General features: G+C 38.0%; 1 pseudogene; it reads left to right on the top strand.

The window, feature by feature from the left end:
• Positions 1-10,129: 10,129 nt before the first annotated feature.
• LOC101082214 overlaps positions 10,130-19,331 on the top strand; it is a 50,311-nt pseudogene continuing 41,109 nt past the window's right edge.

Genomic DNA, 19,331 nt, shown 5'->3' with positions numbered 1-19,331 from the left:
ATTTGTTAGGTCAGCAATAGATAACTAATATAACAACATGCCATCAACACGTTACACACACACACACACACACACACACACACACACACAGTCCCCCAAAAAAAAAGGTGAAGGAAAGAATTCAAAGAACAGATAAGTCAATTCTGCCCAGAGTTCTCAAAGAAAATTCCTTTGGGAGGTAGGAGAGTGTCCATGTGAAGTTTAAGTAAGTACAGAGGGGTAGAGAAAGGAGGAAATTTGACAGGTGAGAAAAATGGCCTGGGTAAGTTAGATGTGATTCAAGAGACTGTGAATTGGATCCATTTTTATGGAGAAAGGAATGTAGAGAAGATGTTGAAGGACAAAGTTGGGAGGAAGAACTGAGGCCTGAGTGTGAAAAGGCTAAAATAAGAGCCCAATAAGTTTCAGGGGGAAAAAATATTTATATAACAAAAATCACAACTGAGAAATGTGAAATATCTGAATCTATTTCTATAAATAAAATACTACCAAAATTTTATTTAGGTGTTTCTGCCTAGAGGTTGGTCCATCCAGTTTGCCCTGTGGTCTCTGCAGTTTCCTTACAACTATAGAGATCTTCATTCCAGACAACAAGCCTCTTAACTTTTCCAGACACAGATTTGCTGCTGATGTCTGCCTATCTATGTCTTACAGTTGCTTGGTCTTATTTATGACCATGTCTGTACAATGACATAAAAGAACCAAAAAGAATCAAGGGAGAAAATTCACTATGCTGTGCATGCCTGCCAGATTTCAGGAGAAGAAAACCATGCTCATTTTCATTTGCATATTGACATTTTTAACATGTGAACATTATCTTTCCCATAACAAATTGCTTATGTATTACACAATAAGTTTCCATCATTCAAAGTTATTTCATTCGGTTATCTGTTAGGCAGTAGCTAGGTTTTATGTAAGCATATCTGATTAATATTTATTCTTTTAAAATCCCCAGATTCCCCCACCCCACTTTCATCAACAAATAGTATTTAGTTTCCCAATAAAGTATGTCAATAGGACTAGAACACACACCCCCTCGAAGTACATTCATTTTTGCTTGCCAGTGTACAAAGCTGGTTCTGGATAAGCATCCATAAACTGAGAAATACAATCCCAAAAATAAACAAACACATGCAAAGCCTTTTAGCAGGTTAGTGGATGCCTGTGGAGCCGCCATTCTCAGATGATGCATCCAGCTCATTTCATGCCTCCAACTGGAACAGCATTAAACAAAAATGCTAGGGAATTAGGTCTCAATTTTGGTACATGCTAGCAACGAATTCTATGTATTTCCTTCTTTCCTCTGTCGAACGGCAGCATTTCATGCTAACATAAGACATCAGATTTACCATTCAAAGTTAGATCTTCAAACACTGTATCTCAAACAATTGGCTTTCTCAATAACTTCAGATACATTCAAATTGGTAGAATGTGAATATGCACCCTTAGATTCTAAAGTCAACGTTTGGTAATTTTAATTATTTTAATTGTCATTTTAATGTGATCTGAATAACCCAAATACCTCATATTTGGATTATGTTTACAGTTTATTTTTGGTAAATTAAAACTTTTTTTAGAAGGCAATTTTCTACTATCACATTAGGTTTTAATACATCAAATGTACAGAAAATAAATCTAACAGAAGAGCCAACAATGATATTCATCCAAAATTTCAAAATTGTACATATTTTAGTTTTGGTAAATGTATAAAGATGTCATCAGATATTTCTTTTCTTCTCTAGAAAACAGTTCTAGTATTTGAGATGGAATGGAAGGAACCCTCAAAATTTTCATTACAAAATATCAATTTCCCTTGCCTCTTTTAAGCTCTGAGATAAGAAAATTTGGACTGAATTTTCTAATCAACCTCTCTGTTCCCACTTGGAAACTTCCCTATCTTACCTAAAACCCTTAGCAATGTTCTAAACACAGAAAATTAAAAAATAAATAAACAAGCAAACAGAAGTTTTAATTTTATCTGGCTTATGCTTTCATAGAGAATTGGTTAGCTATCTAGTAGCTGCAAGAAAGTTTAGTTTTCCCAATCCAAGAAGAATGTGCTGATATTTGAAGTTATCCTGTGCAGAGACATAAATCACAGCATAAACACATATAGCTAGTCATTAGCTGACAGTCTTCTCAGCTGCCTTCTTTTCAATAATTTTGTGAGAATTTCTAAATACTGACCTATGTATAAAACATGCTTAAAGAGGAAACCTTTATTTTTTCCTTCTAATATCTGGAAGTCAGTCAGCTAGGATTTTCAAAACAAATTAATATATCACTGGAGGGACAAACCAATACAAAATCAATGCATTGGGGCACCTGTGTGACTCAGTCAGTTAAGCCTCTGCCTTTGGCTCAGGTCAGGATCTCACAATTTGTGAGTTTGAGGCCCACATCAGGCTCTCTGTTGTCAGCACAAGTCCCACTTCAGATCCTCTCTCACCTCCCCATCTCTGCTCCTCCTACACTTGCACTCTCTCTCTCTCTCAAAAATAAATAAACATTTTTTAAAAATCCATATATTAAGAAGCAAACCTGGGGTTCCTGGGTGACTCAGTCAGTTAAGCATCAGACTTCCTCTTGGGTCATGATCTCACCATTTGTGAGTTCAAGGCCTGCATCAGGCTCTGTGCTGACAGTGCTGAGCCTGGAACCTGCTTCAGATTCTGTCTCCCTCTCTCTCTGCCCCATCCCGGCTCCCACACTTGCTAGTGTGCTTTCTCTCTCTCAAAAATAAATAAAAATTAAAAAAAAATTTAAAAAGAAGCAAACTTAAGAAATAGAAATCTAAACTATATTGTCATGTAGTAGGATTACCAGGGAAGATAGTGGAGTAGGAGAACCCTAAGCTCACCTCATCCCACAGATACAACTAGGTAACACACACATTAGGGCAAATAACCCAGAAAATGACCTGAAGACTGGCAGAACAGACTCTCCACAGCTAAATGTAGAGAAGAGGCCACATCAAAGAGGGTGAGAAGGACAGAGACACTGTTGGAGCTAAACATACCCAAATCAGAAATGAAAGAGGATAAATAATAACCGATACCACAGAAATATGAAGAATGATAAAAGAATATTCTAAAAAATTATATACTAGCAAACTGGACAACCTAGAAGAAATAGATAAATTACTAGAAACACTATGTCTCAAAACTGAATCAGGAAGAAATAGAAAATTTGAACAGACCAATTACCTGCAATGAAATTGAATCAGTAATAAAAAATCTCCCAATGAGTAAAAGTCCAGGACCAGATGGATTCCCAGGTGAATTTACAAAACATTTAAAGAAGAGTTAATACCTATTCTCAAACTATTCTAAAGAATAGAAGAAAGAAAATTCCCAAACTCATTCTATGAGGCCTGCATTACTCTGATACCACAACCACACACACACACACACACACACACACAAATAGAGAACTAAAGGCCAATATCTCTGATGAACATAATGCAAAATTCCTCAACAAGACATTAGCAAACTGAATGCAACAATACATTAAAAAAATCATTTACCACAATCAAGTGATATTTATTTCTGTGATGTGAGAGTGGTTCAACATTTGCAAATCAATCAACTTGATACATCACATGAAGGAAAAGGATGAAAACCATATGATCATTTTAATAGACACAGAAAAAGCATTTGACAAAGTACAACACCGATTCATGATAAAAAACCCTCAACAAAGTAGGTTTAGAAGGAACATACTCAACATAATAAAAACCATATATGAAAAACCCATAGCTAACATCATACTCAATGGGGAAAAACTGAGAGCTTCTCCCCAAAGGTCAGGAACAAGACAAAGATGTCCATTCTCACCACTTTTATTCAAGTAGTATTAGAAGTCCCAGCCACAGCTTTCATATAAGAGAAAGAAATGAAAGACATCCAAATCAGTAAGGAAGAAGTGAAACTTTCACTATTTGCAGATGACATGATACTATATATAGGAAACCTGAAAGGCTCTACCAAAAAAAACTACTAGAACAGATAAATGAATTCATTAAGGTTGCAGGATACAAAATCAATATACAGCAATCCTTTGCATTTCTATACAGTCATAATGAAGTAGCAGAAAAAGAAATTAGAAACAATCTCATTTACAATTGCACCAAAAACAATAAAATATCTAGGAATATACTTAACCAAGGAAGTGAAAGACCAATACTCTGACAACTATAAAATATTGATGAAAGAAATTGAGGATGACACAAATGGAAAGATATTCCATGCTTATGGACTGGAAGACTAAATATTGCTACAAGTTTGTAATATCTAAAGCAATCTACAGATTTAATGCAATACCTATCAAAATACCAACAGCGTTTTCCACAGAACTGGTAAAAATAATCCTAAAATTTGTATGGAACCACAAGAGATTTCAAGTAGCCAAAGAAATCTTGAAAACGAAGAACAAAACTGGAAGTATCACAATCCCGGATTTCAAGATATACTACAAAGATGTAGCAATCAGAACAGAATAGTACTGGAACAAAAGTAAATGCACAGATCAACAGAACAGAATAGAAAGCCCAGAAATAAACTACCATTATATGGTCAATTAATATTTGACAAAGGAGGCAAGAATATACAATGGGGGAAAAGACAGTCTCTTCAACAAATGATGTTGGGAAAACTGGACAGCAATATGCAAAAGAATGAAACTGGATTGCTTTCTCACACCACACTCAAAAATAAACTCAAAATGGATTATGGACTTAAATATGAGACCCGAAACCACAAAAATCCTAGAAAAGTGCATGGCAGTAATTTCTCTGACATAAGCCACAGCAACATAGATATGTCTCCTGAAGCAAAGGGAACAAAATCAAAATAAACTATTAGAACTACAAAAAAAATAAAAGCTTTCACATAGCAAAGGAAATAGTCAAGAAAACTAAAAGACAACCTACTGGATGGGAAAAGATACTTGCAAATGACATATCTGATAAATGGTTAGTATCCAAAATATATAAAGAACTTATACAATTTAACACCAACCCCCCACAAATAACCCAATTAAAAAATGATCAGTAGGCATGAACAGACATATCTCCAAGGAAGACATATAAATGGCCAACAGATACATGAAAAGATACTCAACATTACTAATCATCAGGGAAATGCAAATAAAAACCACAATGAGGTATCACCTCATACCTGTCAAAGAGGCTAAAATCAAAAACACAAGAAACAAGTGCTGGTGAGAATGTGGGGGAAAAAAAGGAACACTCATGCACTGCAGGTGGGAATTGAAACTGGTGCAGCCACGTGGAAAACAATATGGAAGTTCCTCAAAAACTTAAAAATAGAATAACCATATAACCCAGTAATTAATCCACTATTGGGTACTTACTTAAAGCATACAAAAACACTAATTCAAACAGATATACACATTCCTATGTTTACTGCATTATTTACAAAAGCCAAATTGTGAAAGCAGCCCAAGGGTCCATCAATAGATGAATGGAAACAGATGTGGTATATATAGATGTGGAATATTACTCAGCCATAAAAATTAAATCCTGTCATTTGCAATAATATGGATGGATCTAGAGGGCATAATGCTAAGTGAAATAAGTCAGAGAAAGACAAACACCATATGATTTCACTCATATGTAGAATTTAAGAAATAAAACAAAGGAACAAAGAGGAACAAAGAGAGAGAGGGGGGCAAACCAAGAAACAGACTCTTAACTATAGAGAATAAACTGATGGTTACTAAAATGGAGGTGGGTGGGGGAATGGGTTAAATAGGTGATGGGGATTAAGGAGTGCACTTGTGATGAGCACCAAGTGCTGTATGTAGGGGCTGAATCACTATATCATACATCTGAAACTAATGTTACACTGTATGTTAACAAACTAGAATTTAAATAAAAACTTAAAAAGAGTATACTTTTCATGATGAGCACTGAGTAATGTATAGAATTGTTAAATCACTATATTGTACACAGGAAACTCTTATTATAACACTATATGTTAACTATACTGGAATTAAAATTTAAAAAGAGAGAGAGAGAGCGAGAGAGAGAAGATAGAGATATAGATAGGTAAAGTTGCCATGTAACCAAAAGCTTGAGGACTTTCTCAAAAATGAGTGCTTCTTCTGTTAGACCCAACATCATCAAACCCAGTACAACTTCAGAAAGTATTAGCACAGTTGAAATTATAGATGATATCTGGCTGAAAAATATTCACTTATAATTATGCAATTAAAACCTGATGATCAAGCCCATCTATGGAATTTTTTTCTTCATTACAATTTATTCAAAATATGTCTTCATTCAAATAATTAAAAAATAAAACTTTTTCAAGAACTTACCTAAAACTTTATTTATTTTGTCACAATAGATATTATTCAAGGCTTGAAGATGGCAACTTCATAAATAAGAATCTAAATAAGTGTGCTCTAAATAAGAATCTTAAGATTTTGGGCGATTTTCTGGAAAGTTTTTGTGCTCTTTGTTCACCTATAATAACTTTATGCTAAATAGGTTATCAAAGTTAATTACCTTGACATGTCTTCTGTTGTGAGTTGGAAAGAGGATAAAATAGATACGCTTTGGAGAACTTCAAATACTTGGAGGTACAATTTAAAAGAAATGGGGTCGATATGAATTAAGAAAGTAGATCTGTTTAGAAACTGAAAACACTCAGGTGTATTGACTTACAGAAAAATCTAGGTATGAGATCTATTTAATCACACAAGTCCCAGACCATTAATTACTGTTATATGTAATTATTACAAAGAAGAGATTCTCACTTTTCCTAATACTTTGGAAATTTGCCAATAACTCTCTGTTTCTCCTGTAATGAGAAGCTTTAACATGTATTTATTATCAACTCTCAAAGGAAACTAACACTAAAAATGGTTCTAATCTAAAGAAAGATTACACATGCTATTTCTTGATATAAGTATGGTTTTCTTAAGTTTAAAATCAGAGTCCATTGGAAGTCTTTCAGACACTGGTGAGAGATTTTCCGAGAATACAGGAGGAACAGGGGGCTCATTCTGTTATCTGAGCCTTCATCATCCACAGAAGGTTGTGAGTGGACAGATCAGATGCACCAGTTAATAAAGATATTACAGAAGAGATTTTCAACTTGAGATTTTCAGATGGCTATGTGAACCCTGCTGTTCTGAGGTCTGAGAGATGGGTCATATGTTTTTGCTTAAGTTCACCAGCTCAGTGGTATTTGAGCAGAATAGACCACCTGTCAGGTGGGAGATACATCCCAGTGGGAGATCTGCATCGGCACCAAAATGTAATCATGAAATTCATCCTTCGTTTGTCCTCTTTCTATCTTTTATCAGCAGTGGGAATGTTGGAAGATGGTAGAAATAAAACATATAAGCATTTTTCTTCTTGAGCAGGCCTTTTAGAGTTTGGGAGCCCTAGTTTCTTCTCACAGTAGTGACTGTGAACTGTCAGGAACTAGCTTTCAAGCACAGCAGGAACTGTAATGAACAGTGGGAATAATATCTCCATACGCAACTATGAATACTGAAAATAAAAGAAAGATAATAGCAAGTGAAGAATATTACTGAAAACATGGTTTAAAGTGGAACCTTTGAATGTCTTCCTCTTTGGGGAGGTGGTAACAAATTGTCACAGCACAGGCATAAGCAAGCATTGTTCTTATTGTGTTCTTATGAATTTGTGATAAGGTGCCAGGGTCTGAATGTATGAAAAAGCAAAGATGATAAATAGAAAGATTAATGTCCTGAGGAAAATGAAGTAGTAGGTGTTTAGATGCACATGAAAGCTTTTCAATAAATTTCTTGTATCTGAAGCTTGTGATCTTTTATTTGATAAACAAAAAGCAAGACACTGAATAATTTGATTAGACTTTGCAATATATTTACGTTATTAACAATAACCTATCAGAATGCAAAGGCTATTCCAGAAGTTGAGACAAGAACAAAGGTGTCAAGCTAGTATATATGAGATGGTAGAATCTAAAATTTCGCCCCAAAAGCAGATGTCTGAAAGAACAGTATAGAGACTCTACAATGTTTTTGATTTAAAAATGCACTTCTTTGGCCTTCTCAAATGAAACTTCTTATGCTCTCTTATCCTTTCCTTCTCGAATTACTTCAAGAATCAAGGGTCTACTTAGTGACCTCTCTGCACCTCAATGGCTTTGTATTCTTCTTTGAAATGCCTATTTCTTGGAGGATAAAACATTTGACCCTACCACCTGTGTTACCTGTGATTTCAGGAAGCAAACCCTGAGAAGTGGAGGCGTATATAAGTGATTGATTAAGGGTGGGTTCCCAGGAAGAATTGTAAAGGGTAAAGTGGGAGTAGAATGGTGAAGGACAGGAAGCCAGGCTAGGGCAACACTTTAGAAAAAGGTCCATGTTCACAATAGCCAGACTTCTCAACAGCAATACTTAGTGCTAAAAGACAATAGAATAATGATTTCTGAGAGAAAATGATTTTCAACCAAAGGTTCATTAATAAATCAATCATCGACTTTAGGGACCACTTCCATTTCTACCAATAGGTAACATGAAAACAATTTAAAACAAACAAAAAATCCTGCGGTAAGCATATCGGCTAACATTGGAACTGCTTCAGTAGAGGTTTCTGGCTGTAATGGTCTCTGGTGTGGAAAAAATATATATATAACCACCAACTTAACTCATATATATGTGCATATACATATATACACATATATATGTGAAACGTATATATATGTGTGTATGTGTGTATATATGTATGTACATACACATACATTTTCTGAGAAGCAGCATGTTGAAGACTAAGATCAGAAATAGCCCCATATCTAGTTAGAAAGCATCCCTGCAGACAAAGAGGAAGAGGTACAGTCACAATAGCCACAACAGCTGCCTGAATCTAAAGTTGAAAGTGAATCGCCATGGAAGCCAATAAGCCTAAGAGGGCAATAGTATAAAACTGGAAGACACCATTGCTAAGGAGATATACCCTAGATGAAGAGGAGGGTATATCTGATGCGGAGAGTGAGAAGGGCCAAGAACGGACTGGTAAAACAGTAGATATAAGTGATCTGGCCAAGTTCCTGGACAGTTGGAAGACCTAATGGAGGTATATTGAATTCCAAAGAAAAGTTAAACTGAAAAGGGGAACACAATAACTGTAAAACGAAGGGATGTTGTTGATTTCAGAGATCAAACAGCCACCCCAAGACTTCTAACAAGTCAAGAGATATAGATCTAGACAAGGAAACTCAAAGAAGAGAAAAGGAGATGAAGGGGCTCCCTCTATCCACCTTCTTCTGCCTACAAGTGGGAACAAAAAGACCAGACGGCAGATATGAAACATCAACTTCTAAAAAGAAAGTACAAATTAAAGACCACAATGAACTTTCTACAGAGGAGCACTGGAAGTTGTTTGAGCAAGAGGTGGCTCAGTGGGAAGCTCAGAAACAACAGCAGCAGGTGTAGAACCTGGGAATGACATCTCCACTGCCTTATGAATCTTTTGGCTACAAAGCTCCTCATCACCCCTTTGCTGGCTACCCATCAGGTTATCCATGCAGACCTATGTGGATCCCAGCAACCCTAATGCTGGAAGGGTCCTCCTCCCCACCCCTAGTATGGACCCTGTGTGTTCTCCTGCTCCTTACGATCATTCTCAGCCCTTGGTGGAACATTGTATAGAAGCCCTCACTGTCCCTCCACCTGTGCCAGTGTGCCACACATGGCAGCCCATGGGAAGTTTCTGGTTCACAGTGTGTGATGCAAAGTGATGGTGGTTCCCCAAGATTCCGGCATCACCGTCTTGCCAGTGCCAGCCCCAGGCCCAGTGCAGGCACAGAATTATGGTGTTTGAGATTCAAACCAACAGTCTGTCAGTGTCCAGCAACAGTACTCTCCTACGGTCTCAAGCAACCATATATTACCAAGGACAGACTTGTCCAACTGTCTATGGCATGACATCACCCTATTCATAGATAAATCCACTGGTCTTACAGAGTTATGCCCAGCCAACTCTTCAGTGCATCCAGGGACAACAAATTTTCACAGCTCACCCACAAAGGGTAGTGGGATAGCCACCCGCAGCAAGACTACAATAGTTTCAACAAGGCAGGCTCGGCCTTTACAGCCACCTGAAATGGTAATGACAAATTATGTCCTGGATCTGCCAACTCCCTCTCCTCCCAAACAAACTGTAAGGCCTCCCAACTGGAAGACATCCCAAGATCCAGAAGGGAAGATTTATACTACCATGTGATCACAAGGCAAACTCAGTGGGATCCTCCTACTTGGGAAAGCCCAAGAGATGATGCCAGGCTTGAGCCTGAAGCTGAGATGGACCTAGGAACCTCAACATATGATGAAAACCCCATGAAGACCTCAGAAAAGCCTAAGACTGCAGAAGCAGACACCTCCAGTGAGCTGGCTAAGAAAAGCCAAGAAGTATTCAGAAAAGAGATGCCCCAGTTCATGGTCCAGTACTTGAACTCTTACTGGAAACCTGAATGCAAAGTGGGAAGAATTACCACAACTGAAGACTTCAAACACCTAGCTCACAAGCTGACCCACAGCATTATGAATAAAGTGCTAAGTACCATAAGAACCCTAGGGACCTGGAGAACAATGAGAACGTGAAACATAAAACCAAAGAGTACTTAAGAAGTACGTCATAAGACTGGGGGTGTTTACAAACCCAAAGAAGACACTGAATTAGTGACTTGTGGGACCGGGGTGGGAGGACAGGCGAGCAGGTAGGAGAGTCTCTGGAGAAGAAACCCTGCAGGCCCGCTGTCCCACCCCTCTGGTCAGGGCTGTGCTACTGTGACATAGCCCTGGGAAACAGACCTGCAGATTTCAATTGAAAGCCACAAAAATGAGCCATCTCCAGTCATGAGCTGTTGGGGTGTTGGAGGCCATCGCAGGCAAGGCCTTAGGGAACGACCCTGCTAAGATCCTGGCCAGGCCCAGCCCCACTCCCAAATCTGGGTCTCCTCCTTGGAGGTGCTGTCAGCACACAGACCATGTGCATCCCCACTCACAACTCCTCACCCAGATGATCTGTATTATATTTTAATGTGTGTATGAATATATTGAAAATAATTGGTTTATTTTTTCCTGGTTCTGTTTGTTTTTCATTTTGCTTTTAGCCTCTATGTGCTAGATCACAGGACGACTTTGTAATGAAGGTTTAAGTTCTCCTACTTTAATTTGTTATCATGTAAATATTCCAAAGCAGGCCGCCTTGTGGTTTCTGCCAGCCTTGTGCAATGTTGATAAGATTGATTTACTGCTTAAAATCATTTTACATTACCCAATTTTTACTGAACTTTTTATGTAGAAAATAAAATCAATTAAAGAAAAAAAGAAAAAAAAAAGAAATATCCCCATATACATGCCCCTGGAGTACCTCGAAGATACAAGTGCAAAATTTGGCACAAGGACACATCCTCTCCCCTAGGTAAACTTCGCTAAATTTACAACGCACAAATACCAATCACAAATTAGTGGCTTAAAAAATAATTTTATTCTGATTCTGATTCTACGTGTCAAGAATTTCAGCATGGCGTAGCAGAAATGGCTCCTCTTGGGCACCTGGGTGGCTCAGTCAGTTAAGCGTCTGACTCTCGATTTAAGCTCAGCTCATGATCTCATGGTTCGTGAGTTTAAGCCCTGCATGGGACTCTGCGCTGACAATGCAGAGCCTGCTTGGGATTCTCTGTCTCCCTCTCTCTCTGCCCCTCCCCTCCTCGTTCTCTCTCTCAAAGTAAATAAACATTAAAACTTTTAAAAAAAAAAGAAAGGTGGGGCGCCTGGGTGGCGCAGTCGGTTAAGCGTCTGACTTCAGCCAGGTCACGATCTCGCGGTCCGTGAGTTTGAGCCCCGCGTCGGGCTCTGGGCTGATGGCTCAGAGCCTGGAGCCTGTTTCCGATTCTGTGTCTCCCTCTCTCTCTGCCCCTCCCCCGTTCGTGCTCTGTCTCTCTCTGTCTGAAAAATAAATAAACGTTGAAAAAAAAATTTAAAAAAAAAAAAAAAAAAAAAAAAAAAAGAAAGGAAAGAAATGGCTCCCCTTTAATGTACAATGACTAGAGTCTCAGAGAGACTGAGCAGCTGGGGGTAACTCAACGGCCAGGAGTTGGAATCATGTAGCCGCATCTTCTCACACACGTCTAGTGATTGAACCACATGTCAGCTAAGCCTTCACTTGGGGCAGTCAATGAAGCACCTTCACATTGTCTCTCCATGTTTTACATTTTCTGCTACCCAGCATAGCAGTGTGAGAATAGCCACACTTCACACATGGTGGATCAGAGCTCCAAAAGAGGGGCCCTGTACACAAGGAGAAAGCCACACTGCCTTTTCTGACCCAGTGGTTAGTTTGCAGCTTTTACATCAAGACATCAAGATGAGGATTAGATGTGCAAGACATTTATTTATTGGATGATAATACCTGTGGTGGGGGTGGGGGTGGGGCGTGGAGGAAGCCAATGACACAGTGAGTTTCAGATGGCAATGCAGGTCTGACTTCTATCAAGGAGGGAAAGAAGGAAGGCAGATAGGCAGAATCTCTGACTGCAGGACAATTTGAAGAAGCTTTAGAGCAAGCTGATGGGAAGTCTTTCAGCCAAAATTGCCTATCAAAGGAGCCCCACCTCTGACAGGAAGCAGCCCGTCAATACTATCCCTACTGCATTCAGTCACTGGCTGAGAGAAGCAAATGGGAAGCATCATCTCAGGGAGAACACTGAGGTGCATCCAGCAGAGGCTGAGCCCGGCTTTCAGTTCCACTCCCCACAGCAAGAGATCTGAGACTCACCTTCATGTGGCCATACCTAGCCTCCGAAGTCATGCACCTTCTGTTCTTTACAAGCAAGGTGTGAGTTTATCCAGATTTCCTGAGGAAACATAGACCCCAATTTTCAATGGGAAGAATGTCAAAGATTTTTCAGCCATTTAAAAAACATAACTGCCACATCTATCTAAGTCATAATAATATTTAAAATGTATGAATAAAGAAGGCATTACGAACAAACAATTTAGAAATATGGAGGATATATGATGTGATGTGCAAAATAAATCATTAAACTTCTTTGCCACTGGGAAATCGGACCTACATTCTGGAAAGGGTACCACTCTTTTTCATTATAAGGCTTTTAGTACTATTTAATTTTTTGAGTCATCTACCTTTGTACCTTCAATATAACTCAACAAAAATGAGCAAGTAAACTAAAGAAAAGTAAAATAAAACTCATACTTCCCTCCTTAAAACGTTTCTGGGCTTTTTCTCTTGCCAGTCAAATCAAATCTAAATATTAGTTTGCAAGACCCTCCATGATCTGATCTAGCTGTCCAGACACTTCATAATACACAATATCAGTTATCTTTTGGTAAGCGAGGCTGTGGTAGCAAAGTCCTAAGTCTCAGTGGCTTCCAGCACACGTCAGTAGCGATGGGTTAGTTGTGGTTCTTTTATATACAGCCTCTCACTTCAGGATCCAGTCTGAAAAACAACCCTACTCAGGACATAACATTCTCTTGTCATAGAGAAAGGAACAAGAAAACTGGAAAAACCAGTAGTGGCTATTAAAGTTTCTGCGAAAACTGCACACTGTTACTTCTGCTCATGTTTCACTGATCAAACAAGTGAAGGACAAAGGTCAATGTGACCAGGGGACAGGGAAGTAGGAGATATACTTCCCGTAGCAAGTCCCAGCAACAGGTGGGGGTGGATAATGCAAAGCACCACACACGATTTCTGTCACAGTATGGACTACGCCCTTCTTAGATTTCTTGCAGTTTCTAGAACCCACCTGCATTCTATTTCTTTCCCAACACTGAAATCCTATGACCCAATACGCAGAAAAATGCTAAGTTTTTTAGGTCATATAAGTTCGACCAAGAAGTAAACACTGTGGTGAAAATTCTGCCTCTAAGAGTTCGCATCTTGATTGGGATTTTTGCTTCTAATTAGCAATTTTCCAGGATAACGCAATCTCTGGTTTTGGAAATAGGCACAGTTGGGGTTGAGGATAAGGTGGGGAAGGAAAATGTGTGTGACACAAGTGTCCTAGTCTGCTCGAACCACCATAACAAAACACCACAGACTGTGGCTTCCACAACAGACATTTACTTTTTCATAATTCTGGAGGATGGAAAGTCCAAGATCAATATTCTGGCAAGGGATCACCTTCTGGTAAGAGCTCTCTTCCGGGCTTGCAGATGGCCTCTTGATCTCCAAATGATTTTTCCTCTGAGTACTCTACTGTCCTATGGAATTGGGACCCCACCTTATGATTTTATTTAACCTTATTTACTTCCTAAACACCTTATCTCAGAATAAAGTCAAAATGCGGGTTAGGGCTGCAACAGCAATAAGGCATAAGCAAGAAATAAGAAGAGTATTCATGAAGGACTCCAATCAGTGCTCTAGCATAAAGATAAAAAGTTGGGAGATGAGAAGCTGTGTCTTGAAGGTACACCTGAGAATGTAAAGAATTCTCAAAGGAGACAGGAGCTCTCAACACAACAACATTTGAAAAGGAATGTGCAGGAAAAAAGGTACCCTAGTCCGACCCTAGGGTTCTCATCCAAGCCTAAGGTTCTCGACATAGCACTGCCACTGGCCAGTCAGTTCATTTCTTGTTTCCACTGCTTCTTTATGATTGGAATGGAAATAAAATATAAAACTATATCAGTGCCATCATTTTCAGCAGTACATGTACACTCATGTCAAGCTGCCATATCAAAGAGCTGAGAAAGGAAACATTAGTATGTAAAAATAAATGTTAAAGTTAAAATGGAAAAATGCTATGAAAATATTAACAGTAAAGCTGCCTTTGGGATCATGGTCTACATGAAGTATTTCTTTATAGCCGTACCCTTTTTCTTTATTCTTTCATATGTATTTTCTTCAGCTCCAAAATATAAAGTGAACTTATCTGTCCTGTCTCCTGAGTAATTCGCCTCTAAAATATATGCAGCTAGTTGGAAATATGTATAGTTCATTGGAAGTGGTTAGTACTCCAGAATTCTCTCCTTAATCCCACATTATATTATTTTTATTTGGGCAATACTTCAGTTTGTAAAATTTAAGCCAAATTTCATAGTCAGTTCTGAGATTTCGAATGAAAGAATACAATGGAAAGAGTGCTCACACAGGGATCTTTTCTCTAGGTCACTCCACCCTATGGATTGTATTGTCATCTAGATGAGGGCCATCTCACTGTAAGAAATAAAATCCCCACTCTCGCTTTATAACTGTCCCCTGTGACTAGTTGCTCCCGTGGTGTCCTTCACACGTAAGCCTCAGCACTGACAATCTGGCCACTTCTCGGGAGTCCATAATGCCCCCAGGACAGAAAAAGAGGCCTGGCACTATTCCAGTTCACATAATTGCACTCTTCTTACTTAACATTCTCTTATATTTTCAATTAAATGTAACACTTCAGTCTAACAAATCCCTATGTGCCAGCATATGGTTGTTATGTTTCGGGTCTGTTCTTCACCTTCATGACAGGCAAAGTTTGCAAACTCTGTGCATTTACAGCCTTGAAGATCCTATGCAAATGCAAACTATTAATCAATTCCATCACAGATCTGACTTTGACCATTTATGAAGGATCTGCAGACCCTCAGTGCCTCGCCCATAATGTTGGTAATTTGCCTGGAATTATATTTGGGCATTGTCCAAAATTTTGTTGTCAAATGACCTTTGCTGTTTAATGGAAAAGATAAAAAATTTTATACCAAAGAAACTAAATCTGAATGGATTTGTGGCAATAGACAGTGAACGATGACAGCACATCACATAACACTGGAAGAAACCATAAAGCCCCATAAAGGCCACCTGCTTTCTAGGTGATTATTTCAGAGAACAAAAGGCACACTGATTCATTGGTGAATTTACTCTTATATGTTTTCAATTCAAAGGAAATAACTGTGGCTCTAACATAAAAATCTCAGCAATAGATTTCTGGTTTCATCGAAAAACAGCATTTAATCATATAACTATGTTTACAAAGATATCTTACACTTCATTTTGAACATCTACACTTTAAAATCCATAGCAACCCTTTGTTCAACTTAATTCTCCCAACAATCTTTTGTAGTGGTATGTGGGTCGTCACTGACGACAGCTGCTAACAACGATGTTGCTCTCTTTGTGCTTTTTCAATAATACTTAGTTTATAAGCAAATAAGTAGAATGAAAGTATACCATTTTATTTTGTCCTTTGTCATGTCTGAAGGTCTCCCTCCAGTTAAATCATAAACCCCTTAAACTTTATAGCTATACTTTCTAGTGTTTAATGGAATTTAGGGCACAAGGCACACATTACATGAATGCTTACAGATGAGAACTGTCTGGCCTTCAGAGTTAACAAACAGATTTGAGTCATCATAGCCAGGTAATGGACATACCAGACCTAATTGTAAGGTTTCCGACTCAGGGTACAGTCAGCTTTTCTCTTCATTGCAGAATTACTTCCTAGAGAGATTCGCCCTGGGCACCCTCAGCTGTCCTTTGGCCCACCTTTCTGCACGGGATATACCATGAAGTAGAACATGCTATCTCAACCCGTAACAGCTTTAATGATCTGAGAATGAATCAGTTTTTTATTTTGTTTTGTTTTGTTTTGTTTTGTTTTGTTTTTAATTTGGGGCAAGTGGTAAATCCTATTAGTACATAAATCCATAGCATCAGTAAGGGTCTTTCTGGCTGGTTAGGAAATCCACTTAAATCTAGGCATGGACAAAAGCATATTTAGGTTTTAGGCAGAATATAATCAGTAACACTGCAACCACCAGCTGTATCTGAGTGCTGACCATTTACAGTGCTTTAGTCCTTGGGCCAACTTCTAGATTGCAAGCATCACCTCTGGGCACAGAACACGTGCCTAGAAAAAGAGTTAGTGATCCAAATACATTTAGTAATTTCAATTGCATTGTTTTGAAGTATCATAAATTTTCTAATATGCTTACATATTTATTCAAGGAGATGTAATATGAAAATAATAGAGGGGATATGGGAACTTGAGCATCGCCACTTAGGAAGACCACAGGGAAACTGCGATTTTAGAGAAGAATCTGATTTTAGTGGCAGCCAGGATTATGAAGAGTCTATGGTGGGGGTTGGGGGGTGGAGACAAAAAAGGTTCAGGATGGGGAAGTCAGCTTACAAAAGGGCCTATATTCTTGGGGATGCATGAGTGTGCAGCAGATTAGAAAGGATAGTCATTTTTACATATCAAACTCTATACCAGGCATCTCACATGCATGGCTTTGTGTTGTCCTTGAAGCGATCCCAGGAAAAGGTACTGCTACCTCTTCTACAAAGCTAGAAAGCACATTTCAGGGGGAAAAAAAGAAATCACAAACAGGTCTTTCTTTCCTCAAAACTCTTGCCCTTATAGTTTATCCTGCTGATAATGAAAGACAAGTCAATATACGATAAGACTAGAGGAGATTGTTGTTGAACAGAGGAGCCTGAAGTATAATACATAAGAGAGATAATTGAAGTGGAATGCTACCCAGGATTAAATTCCTTCCAAGATTCAAATCATTCAGCTCAAAGCTCCAGATGTGCTAAGACTAAAACTTTGGAACATTCATCCAGCGATCCCTTTGAATGTTGGTGAATTTATTTGGTTTGCCTTAACACACTCCTCCCCAGCTGGAAGGAAATGGGGAAAAACTAATGAGGAAATCCAAGCTGGAAGCTAGGAAGCTTTGGGTTTCTCACAACTTGTACTGTGAGAAGCTTGAAGTTTGAGAAGCCCCAAACTCTGTCACCTCATAGGTGACACACAAAGGGATGGTAAGCTTAGGCTGTAACATCACACAACCTCCCACTCAGTGGTTTTAACCCTCGCTGTGCTTTAACCCTTGAGTCACCTATAAACTTCAAAATAAATGCTGCTACCTGGACGTCAGTCTCAAAGATTACAATTTTCACTTGTCTGAAGTCTACTACTATTTATCTAGAGTTCAATTTTAGTTTGTTTTGCTGCTGATGTTGTTATTGCTGTTGTTTTAAATTCCCCTTGGTAAAAAATAAATAAGTAAAAATTAAAAATTAAAAAAATAAATTCCCCTTGGTGATTAGCATCTGAACTTAAGTTTGAGAACAATTGATAATCCTTTCCCTCATCATAGAAGGAGGAAGTAAGTTCATATCTTACAAAGAAAAAACATGAAGATATTCATTGAAGTATAAAATCTGAAACTTTGATAATTTTAAATAGACTCAAACTACATTAAAAACCTAGAAACCCAGAACAAACAACTCCACATTGCAAAGAACCACATGAGAATAAGCATCACAATTTGGAAAAGGAAATAGATCTATATGGTGTGTTTGAGCTGAAAATTCTAGTTTGAGACAAAAAGATAAGACATTTTCTTAACCTGTAAAGTCTAGAAGAAGTAGACAAAGTTAAAAGTGAAGGCACATAACCAAAGAAGGAAAATCTATTCTTCTAAAATAATATTTTCCTTTGTTTTCTTGTATTTTTTGATTAGGAAAATTTTAATCTTTTTCCTAAGTATTATGATAACAGAAATTGAAAAAAAAACTTAAAGGAGTACTTGTCACTAAAAAGACAGAGAGAGGAACGTAGAAACTAGTTTGGTATAAGCAAATTAATTTTCAAAGCATACACTTATTTTTACTGTATAATAGAACCATTAGAAGTCTAAAATGACTTACTGTTAATAAGACATAGAAGGCACATTCTAGTCATTCAACCTCAAAATGCTTGGGCAAGGATTGTCCATTTTTTGTTATTGTTAGTTGTTTGTTGCATTGCAATACGAAATAATTAGATTTTGCATTCTGCTAAGAGTATCATAGTTTATGTATTTGGTTTTTGGGAGTTCAATTTTGGGAAATCACTCAGAGCAAAAGAAATATGGAGGCCTTAGTAATAAGTGCTTATATTTCCAACTATATTAAATTGAGTGCAGCCCTGGAAATTAATATGCTCTGCCTGATGAGAGAAAGCTCAACCAAGATATGTGCAGACACTTGGCTTTGTTCCCTGTGAGAAGCTCTACTAACCAAGCATTTGCCAGCTTTATTAATTCTCCCTGACTGTTGGGTCTTCCTGATTGTTTATTTGTTTGTTACCATTAGCAGAGTTATTTTATAAATTCTCTCAATGTCGCCATATGTTGCTGCCTACCATCAGTCAGGAGTGGACTAGAGCAGCCAGCAGAGGAAATTGAATTATGGCAGAATTGAGGAAGGGTGTAGCTATTTCTTTCTCACTGAAATACAATTTGTTCTTTTCAGCTGGTGATATGGAATTAGGAAGAACTGCTCAATGATATAATTGTGGTACCATCCAAAT

Source organism: Felis catus, chromosome A1 (genome assembly GCF_018350175.1).
Source record: "Felis catus isolate Fca126 chromosome A1, F.catus_Fca126_mat1.0, whole genome shotgun sequence".
Classification (NCBI taxonomy): Eukaryota; Metazoa; Chordata; class Mammalia; order Carnivora; family Felidae; genus Felis; species Felis catus.
This window is presented reverse-complemented; position numbering and strand designations above follow the sequence as displayed.